The sequence below is a fragment of the Triticum urartu genome, chromosome 2 (genome assembly GCF_003073215.2).
Source record: "Triticum urartu cultivar G1812 chromosome 2, Tu2.1, whole genome shotgun sequence".
NCBI classification, from domain to species: domain Eukaryota; kingdom Viridiplantae; phylum Streptophyta; class Magnoliopsida; order Poales; family Poaceae; genus Triticum; species Triticum urartu.
This window is the reverse complement of record NC_053023.1, coordinates 556,319,444-556,329,815: the sequence shown is the minus strand read 5'-3', so window position 1 is coordinate 556,329,815 and position 10,372 is coordinate 556,319,444.

Genomic DNA, 10,372 nt, shown 5'->3' with positions numbered 1-10,372 from the left:
GCCGCTTTGGCTTCAGACTCGGGGATTTTCGCAGTAGGAGAGGCTTCAGGAAAGACTTGGCGTGAAATGGATTGGCGCTCTTCTCCTTCTGGAACACTTGACAGAGTGACCTGTGGCCTTGGTCCTTTGCGAAGCCTGCAGAACACTGGCGACGCTTGTGAAGATGGAGCTGGTTGGGCCACAAAGTCATTGTCTTCAAGCACCGAAGTGGTGACTTGAGGTGGGGGAGTACTTGGTGATTCTTCTTGATGGGGGGAGTCTTGTGGGTGATCAGCCCATGAGTCATCCTGAGCAATTGGCGTCAATGGACGGCCAATGCTGATGAGTTTGTTGTTCATGAGAACAGGCGATGACACCACATTGTGTTCGATCTGAGGAAGGACTTCATCATCTTCAACATTGTCTTGATGACCAATGTCTTCAGCTGCGGTGGGGTCAACAGCTAGAATGTCTTCAACTTCAGGAGCCTCTGTGGACGCAGGCTCATGAACTATCAACTGGCACTCACTATGTTCAGACGCAGGGTGAGCCACTGAGATCGGCTCGACAACAAGGGGCTCTGTGGGAGCAGCTCGATCTTTCTTCTTTGTCTTTTTCGTCGGTGGAGCATCGTCAGTGGTGTTCTTGGTCTTGCGCTTGCGGGCTTCAGCTTCAGCTGCCCTTGTTTTCTTGAGCTCCGAAGCCATTATGGGTACCTTAGGCTTCGAGCCTGTCATACTGGTAGGGAAGACAATGTGAGGTTCTTCCTGCCTTGATGCTTCAGGTTGGGCCACAACAGGCTTCTTCTTCTTCTTGGCAGCCATTCTAGGGTCGATGTCAGGTCGCCCTAGAGCCTTGCGCTTTTCATATTCATTGTAGCCTTGAACACATTTGGCAGCCAGGTGATTCATGCGCTCTCAAGAACCTTTAGCTTCTTCACGTTTCTTGTGGAACGCCTCCTTGAGCTGATGCAGCATGACCTTGAAGTTTTGGACGTCTTCCACGTTGAGCTTGGCCAGGTGCTTCTTGAACTGAGCCTTTTCATAGTCAATCTTGTGGTTCAGCTCAACAATTCTCTGTGCAAGAGCCAGCTCAGGAGCGATGGCTCCATGGAAGGAGACGCTGAGGCTAATTGGGAGTTGAAGATCATCAAAACTAAGGTCTGGGCTGTCGAACCACTCATCAATGAACTTGTACGGGATCTCCACATCAAAGAGGGGAAGATCATTCAAGATTTCCGCCTCTTGCTTGCTCTTTATAAGCAGCTCAAGAGCATCATCGCCAAGATCTTCGTCGCTAGAAAGATCAATGGCTTCGTTCTCATTCCTCAGAACGGCAACAGGGCTCAATGCTTGACCAGTTGGTTGAATTGGCTTCTTCATCTTGTCAGACTTGGAGATGCGAGAGAGATCTTCAGACTGCACACTGGCTTTAGGAGGTGAAGTGGCCAGAGGCTTCCCCCGCGAAACTTTTGGTGCAGAGGAGGGCTTTGAAGCCTTTGGTTTCTTTTGCTTCACAGGCTTCAGTGGTGCAGGCGCTTTGTCAAAATCAACGTCATCTGTAGAGTGATCCACGGCTTCCCCTTGAACTTGAATGTGAGTGATGAGACCTTCAAGGTTGTAGAAGGGCCCAACAATATTGGGTTCAGCATCGCGTGTGCCGTCGGCATGAGGAGCAAAGGGACCGGGGTTGAAGTCTAACCCAAGCGACTTCTTGTTCTCTTTGGCAGAAGTTTTGGCAAACTGGAAGTTGCACTTAAAGAGATTGTCTTCATGACACCATAACAGAGAGGATGGGTCGGCATTAGCAGGCTGGGGTCCAGGGATCATGCAAGGGTAGAAGCCTTAAGCAATAGCTTCGGACTTCGACTTGGGCTGAAGACCTTTGTATATAATATCTCCCCAGGGGCCCTTGATGGCATTCTTTTCAGCATATTCGTCAGTGACAAATTTGTACTTGAACCATTCCTCTGCCCAATGTCTTCGAATCCATTGGATTCGGTTCTTGTGTTCTCCATAGGTCTCTTCTGGATCTGACTTGTATAGCTCATAGAGATCCGGTGGCAAGTCCTTAGCGGTGTTTTCACGGTGCTGTTTGCCACCCTTCCTGATTGATTTTTCTGTCGCCATGAAGTTCAGACTGAATGGCTTCAGAACTTGCAAAGGCTTCCTTCTGCTGGTCAGACAGGAATTAGCTTCGGGAGAATTGATGTGATGCTGTAAGAACTCTGCAAATGAATGCAGACTATGAGAACCAAGGGATTCTCCCACGGACATGTACCTGTGACAGCATTAGAGATGCAAGGGAAGGGGAAGAGGTCATATGCATTCTCCGAAGATTTTGAAGATAAATCAGTTTAGAAGACATTGACCTCATAGTGCGAAGACATTCACTCATATGTAGAGAGTTGGTTCCAGATTTGTACGAATCCACAAATCAGTACAAGTGAGGAATCTAACTACTTTGCGAAGCATAAGTGCACATACTAGGCATGTTATGAGATGCGGAAAAGGATAGATTCAATTTGTTGGGGACAGAAACCACTTGTGGTTGCGAAGGATGAATCTATCGGATCAAAAGGACTGTAAAAAGAGCTTTTATTTACCACTTGAGGAACTGCTAGATGGAGTAGAAGATGAGGCCGAGCAGTTCGATCTTCCGTGCCCTAACTTGGCGACGGAGGACACCTACAGCAACAGTGGAGAAGACAATGTCCGCGGTCGGCGTGAGGACAGTGTCGGTGAGGTCACGGCAGCTAAGCGCTTCGTCGCCGGCATCGTCGAGGGCTAGCGGTGGCGCTACGGTTTGTGCGAGAAGGGGAAGTGGAAGAAGAGATAATGACTGGGGTGTGGCGTGTATTTATAAGGGCAGGGACGGCACAACGTTATTACGCAGGTGCCCCTGTCGGTTCACATCTGAAGGACATGTGGCAAACATGCAACACATTGGAAGTTGTTCCATGTTCCCACGCATGCCTGGATTGTTGGGTGGTCGTTCCCGCTTCTCTGGGTTTCAGGCAAAAAGGATAGAGCATTTAAATCAGATTTAATGTTTGTCTCTGTGTCTTCTGCTGACAAGGACGCAGAGAAGACATTCGACAGTTTCAATAGAATGCATATGATTTGGATAGATATATTTGAGACGGGAGCATAGAGAGGTTAGGGTCCAATCACATTCACTTAGTTCAGAAGATTCAAACGAGAAGACATAGCTATAAGTGAATGTTGTAGAGGACAGAATGCTAATATATAAATATATCCAAATAAGACCAAATCAGTATAGTGAGGATGAACATGAAGACATGTTAAAATTGAAGACAAACAATATGCGAAGATTTTGCAAATGTAACGCCAACAGAAAAACACTCCAAGCAAAAGTTTGGTGGTGGCGTTACCCACCGTATAGGAAGTATTAGACCCAGACACGGCACACAATTATCCTAGCGCTCCGAAGTCAAATTCCGTGTTCATGTATTCACACTTAGAGTGTAAGTCTTCATTAATTGAAGATATACGTTACTTCGTGTGCTGCACATCTGAGTCATCAATATGCATAAGTGTTAGGATGTGTGCTTGATCACAGGACCTTTGAGGATTATAAGATATTTAGCTCACACCGGAACTTGCAAAACCTTTTCTCTTCCAAGGGCTTTGTGATGATATCTGCCAGTTGCTCTTCAGTGTTGACGTGAATGATATCAATATCTTCCTTCATAACATGATCTCTCAGAAAGAGATGACAGATCTGAATGTGCTTTGTCTTTGAGTGCTGAACTGGGTTGTTGGCAATCTTGATGGCGCTTTCATTGTCGCGGTAGAGTGGCAGTTGCTTCAGATGGACACCATAGTCTTTGAGTGTTTGCTTCATCCATAGAAGCCGAGCGCAGCAAGATCCAGCGGCAATGTATTCAGATTCAGCAATGGAGAGAGATACATAGTTCTGCTTCTTTGAAGACCAACAGATAAGTGATCGTCCCAGAAAGTGACATGTGCCTGATGTAGACTTGCGATCCACCTTGTCACCAGCATAATCAGCATCCGAGAATCCAACTAGATCAAACTCTGAGCCCTTTGGATACCATAATCCTAGTGTTGGGGTGTAAGCCAAATATCGAAGAATTCGCTTCACAGCTAAGTGATGCGATTCCTTTGGTGCCGCTTGGAATCGGGCACACATGCAAACACTAAGCATGATATCTGGCCCAGATGCACATAAATAAAGCAAAGAACCAATCATGGAGTGGTATACCTTTCAATTGAACTCTTTACCATTGGCGTCAGGACCCAGATGACTTTTGGTTGGCATTTGTGTTGTGAAGCCTTTGCAATCTTGCATTCCAAACTTCTTCAGGCAGTCTTTGAGGTATTTCTCTTGAGATATGAAGATGCCGTTGCGTTGCTGCCGTATTTGAAGACCAAGGAAGAACTTCAGCTCACCCATCATGGACATCTGATATTGCTCTTGCATCATGTGTCCAAACTCATCACTATATTTTTGATTAGTGCAACCGAAGATAATGCCATCCACATATATTTGGCACACAAACAGTTCACCATCATATGTCTTCGTGAAGAGTGTGGGATCCAGGGAACCAGGTTTGAAGCCTTTGCTCTTCGGGAAGTCTTTGAGTGTGTCATACCAAGCACGAGGGGCTTGTTTGAGGCCATATAGTGCCTTGTTGAGCTTGTAAACCATGTCAGGATGTTTTGGATCTTCAAAACCAGACGGTTGTGCAACATACACTTCTTCTTCAATCTTGCCACTGAGAAAGGCACTATTCACATCCATTTGATACAGAAGGATGTTATGATGATTTTCTTAGGCTAGCAGTATGCGAATAGCTTCAAGCCTAGCCACAGGAGAAAATGTTTCATCGACGTCAATTCCTTCAATTTGAGTGTATCCTTGAGCAATGAGACGAGCCTTGTTTCTGACAACTTGACCATGCTCATCTTGCTTGTTGCGATATATCCATTTAGTGCCTATGATATTGTGTTTACGAGGATCAGGACACTTGACTAGTTCCCATACATTATTCATCTCGAACTGTTGAAGCTCTTCTTGCATAGCTTGAATCCATTCAGGTTCCACAAAGGCTTCATCAACTTTCTTGGGTTTAGATATTGAGACAAATGAAAAGTGCCCACAGAAATTTGCTAGCTGTGTTGCCCTTGAACGAGTGAGTGGACCAGGTGCATTGATGCTATCAATTATCTTCTCAATCTGTACTTCATTTGCAACACGGGGATGAACTGGACGAAGATTTTGCTCTTGCTGATCATTGCCATTGTTTGGAGGTTTGTCTTCAGACGGTATGATTTCTCTAGTTCCCATAAGCTTGATGGATTCACTAGGTGGAATTTCATCTAGCACATTTGGCAGGTGCTCTCTTTGCGAGCCGTTAGTCTCATCGAACTGCACATCCGCAGTTTCAACCACTTTATAGTGAAAGAGGTTGAAGATTCTGTAGGAGTGCGAATCCTTTCCGTAACCAAGCATAAAACCTTTATGTGCTTTCGGTGCAAATTTTGAAGTGTGATGTGGGTCCTTGATCCAGCACTTAGCACCAAATAATCTAAAGTAACTGACATTTGGCTTCTTACCAGTGAGGAGTTCATAGGATGTTTTCTTCAGAAGCTTGTGAAGATAAACACGGTTGATGACATGGCATGCAGTATCAATAGCTTCAGGCCAGAACTTTCTTGGTGTCTTGTATTCATCGAGCATCGTCCGAGCCATCTCAATGAGTGTTCTGTTCTTGCGTTCCACGATGCCATTCTGCTGCGGCGTGTATGGAGCTAAGAACTCATGAGTGATGCCCAATGTATCAAGATAAGTGTCGAGGCCGGTGTTCTTGAATTCAGTGCCATTGTCACTTCTGATGTGCTTGATCTTGATGCCATAGTTGTTCATGGCTCGATTGGCGAAGCGTCTGAACACATCTTGCACTTCAGTCTTGTAGAGGATTATGTGTACCCATGTATATCTTGAATAATCATCAACAATGACGAAGCCATAGAGACCAGCAGTAGTAGTTAGAGTAGAGTAGTGAGTGGGGCCGAAGAGGTCCATGTGTAGCAGTTCGAAGGGTTGAGTCGTTGTCATGATTGTCTTCGAGGGATGCTTGGCCCTCGTCATCTTTCCAGCTTCGCAGGCACCGCATAAGTGATCGTTCTTGAACTTGCGCCCTCGATGCCTATGACGTGCTTCTTCTTTGCGAGAGTATGCAAGTTCCTCATGCCAGCATGCCCTAGCCTCCGATGCCAGAGCCAGCACTCAGAAGATTTTGCAAGAAGACATATGACCGGCTGTGGTCCTGCTGAGAAATCTACCATGTACAAATCATCTTTCCGATACCCTTCAAAGAGTAGAGACTTGTCAGATTCCATTAGAACAAGGCAACGATATTTTCCAAATATCACAATCATGTTCAAATCGCAAAGCATTGAGACAGACATTAACTTGAAACCAAGGGATTCAACAAGCATCACTTTATCCATGTGCTGATCCTTTGAGATTGCAACTCTACCTAGACCCAATACCTTGCTTTTACCAGTGTCAGCATATGTGATGTGACTCTTCTCAGATGGACGTAAGGTTGAGTCCATGAGAAGACTTTGATCACCAGTCATATGATTAGTGCATCCACTATCGATAATCCATTCTGAAGCAGCTGATGTCATACCCTACAGAACAGTTAGTGGGATAGGCTTCACGAAGAGTATTGTGAAGCATAAGCATCTGACGAGCAAGTGAATTATGAAAGCTCAGACCCAGGTTAGAACTGATAGGATGCATGTTAAGCGACTCATAAATGAAATACATAATAAGATCATTTTGGCATTTTTTCTTGTGCCCCACAAGATGTTTTATGTCCCCAGCAATAGCTTTAGACGCCTTTGATTTCCGGCTGGAGACCATTCCCTGCAAAAGAGAGTTAAGTTTTCTTGGCCACCCACATCTTCAGGGGTGGCTTCGAAGCAATGAGTCTAAGTGCAGTATCTAAGAACTTTGGATTTGAAGCCCTGGCAAATAGTTTTGCAGGGGGTGAATAATACTCATAAGAATAAGCAGAGTAGTTCTTGGTCTTATGAACATGGTGGTTTGATGAAACACGCTCATATTCATAGGCCTGAGTATGGTTTCCCTGCAAAACATTTATGTTAGTGTGACTCAGGTGAGTCCTCTGTCTGTATGAAGCCTTCGGACCATATGAAGCATGCGGTCTGGGGTTTGTCTTCTTCCCTTGTGGTGTCATGATGACATTCACAGGAAGATTCTCCAGACACCTTTTGGGCACCCTGACTTTCTTCATCGGTGGCCCATTCCTACAATTAGTACCAATATACCTGGCAAACACTTCACCATTCTGATTCTTAAACAGTTTATAGTTTGCATCAAAGGATTCATCAATGACAACAGGGTTAGCACAAGTGAAGCCAGATAGGGTGGATGGATCCATTGAAGATTCCTTTGTAGCAACCCATGTGGTTTTGGGGTACTGCTCAGGCTTCCAGTAAGAGCCATCAGCATTCATTTTCCTTTCAAACCCAACACCCTCTTTCCTATGGTTTCGGTTCAGAATCTGCATTTTGAGGACATCACATAGTGTCTGATGCCCTTTGAGACTTTTGTACATCCCTGTTTCAAGCAATGTCTTCAACCTAGCATTTTCATCAGCAATAGCAGTGGCATCCTCAGCAGAGGGGTTAGTTGCCACATCAGTAGTTGAAGATATTGCAACAGTAGCAGCAGTAGAACATTCAGCAACAGAAGTAGCATTATCACAACCAAGGCATTTTAGACATGGTGGTTCTAAACCTTCCTGAGCGGGACTAATCTGTTGAGCACGAAATGACTCAATTTCCTTTTGAAGATCTTCATGAACCGCTCTCAATTTCTCAAGTTCTTGCTTCCTTTGAAGATAATCATAGGAAATCTTTTCATGAGTTGTTGAGAGCGTTTCATGACGACTTTCAAGTTCCTCATACTTAACATGAAGATTTTTTATGTCTTCAATTAAGGACTGAGATCGAGTCATTTCAGCGTCCAACAGGTCATCGCTTTTGTCTAATAGTTTTTGAATATGTTCCATAGCTTTATGTTGTTCAATTGCAATTTTAGCAAGTGTTTTGTAGCTGGGTTTGGAATCACAATCAGAGTCATCTTCACTGGATGTTTGATAGTGATCATTGCGTGAGTTTACCTTGGCACCACGTGCCATGAAGCAATAGGTGGGAGTGGAGTCGTCCTTGTCATTAGCATCAGCGTCGGTGCCGAAGCAATAGGTGCCATGAAGCAACGTAGGCTATAGCCATACTTGCAACGCCAGAGTCGGGCTCCTCCTCAGACTCCACCTCCGCCTCCTCAGAAGTAGACTCCTCCTCTGAATCCATTTCCTTGCCAACAAATGCACGAGCCTTGCCAGATCAGCTCTTCTTGTGTGATGAAGACTTTGAGGAATACTTAGAAGAAGACTTTGAGTATGTCTTCTTCTTCTTGTCATCAGAGTCATATTCCTTACTCTTCTTCTTCTTCTTCTTCTTCTTTTTCTCATTGTCCCACTACGGACACTCAGAGATGTAGTGACCAGGTTTCTTGCACTTGTGGCATGTTCTCTTCTTGTAGTCATGAGTAGAAGCTTCATCATTCCTTGAGCTAGATCGTGAAGACTTTCTGAAGCCTTTCTTCCTAGTGAATTTCTGGAACTTCTTCACTAGCATAGCAAGCTCCTTTCCAATATCTTCAGGATCATCAGAACTGCAGTCATATTCTTCTTCAGATGAGGAAACAGCTTTTGCCTTCAAGGAGCAAGTTCGGCCATAGTTGGGACCGTAGATATCTCTTTTCTCAGAAAGCTGAAACTCATGTGTGTTGAGCCTTTCAAGTATGTCAGACGGATCGAGTGTCTTGAAGTCAGGGCATTCTTGAATCATCAGGGCTAGGGTGTCAAACGAGCTGTCAAGTGATCTCAGGAGCGTCTTGACGATTTCATGCTTGGTGATCTCAGTAGCGCCGAGAGCTTGAACTCATTTGTGATGTCAGTGAGGCGATCAAACGTGACCTGAACATTCTCATTGTCGTTTCTCTTGTAGCGGTTGAAGAGGTTGCGAAGGACACTGATCCTTTGATCTCTCTGGGTTGACACGCCTTCGTTGACTTTCGAGAGCCAGTCCCACACTAGCTTCGATGTTTCCAGAGCACTCACACGGCCATATTGTCCTTTGTTCAGATGACCACAAATGATGTTCTTGGCTGTAGAATCTAGTTGAACGAACTTCTTGACATCAACAGGGGTGACACCTTCACCAGTCTTGGGAATGCCATTCTTGACGACATACCAGAGGTCGACATCAATGGCTTCAAGATGCATACGCATCTTATTCTTCCAGTAGGGATATTTAGTTCCATCGAAGACGGGGCAAGCAACGGAGACTTTGATTATCCCTGCAGTCAACATAGCTAAAACTCCAGGTGGTTAAACCGAATCACACAGAACAAGGGAGTACCTTGCTCTGATACCAATTGAAAGTTCTAGTTATCGACTAGAGGGGGGTGAATAGGCGATTTTTATGAAAGTCTTCAAAACATGGATGTTTCGAAGACAAACGATAGAAATGAACCTATTAACGTGCAGCGGAAGGTAGACTACACTAGGCAAGCCATAGTCAAGTATAAAATGAAGTGAAAGCACGAAGACTAATAGCAGCTAGGCAGTATGGATCAGGATGGAAGACAGTATGAAGCCAATCAGAACAAACAGTCACACAGCAAAGACAAACAGATAATGCAAACTGGCAATGACTTCACAAAGACCAACTGGAAATAAAGAGAAGGAAGAGATAGAACCAGTTGCTTGGTGAAGAAAAGGATTTTTTGGATCAGTTCCAGTTGCTGTGAAAACTGTATGTCTGGTTAGGGAGGCTGAGATTCAACTCAAAAGACCGCGTCTTCACCTTATTCCCCTTGAGTGAAGGACACATAGTCCTCGTCCAATCACTCAGGTAAGTCTTCAAGGTAGACTTCCAAACCTTCACAGACTTCATTCACCGGTGATCCACAATGACTCTTGGATGCTCAGAACGCGACACCTAACCGGCTAGAGGATTCACAATCCTCAAGTGTAACAAGTCTTCAGATCACACAGACAGGAAGACTTCAGTGATGCCTAACACTCTTTGGCTGTAACGCCCTCGATGCGGCTATATCTCCTACGTGTCGAAGCACGACTTAGAGTTATAACCACATTGAAAGCAATGTCGCAAGTAAGGTAATCTTCACAACAACCCATGTAAATAGATAATAGGGGAAAAGGTACATAGTTGGCTTACACTCGCCACGTCACACAAATACTTGAATAACATTACAATCATCCAATACACTCATGGTCCGA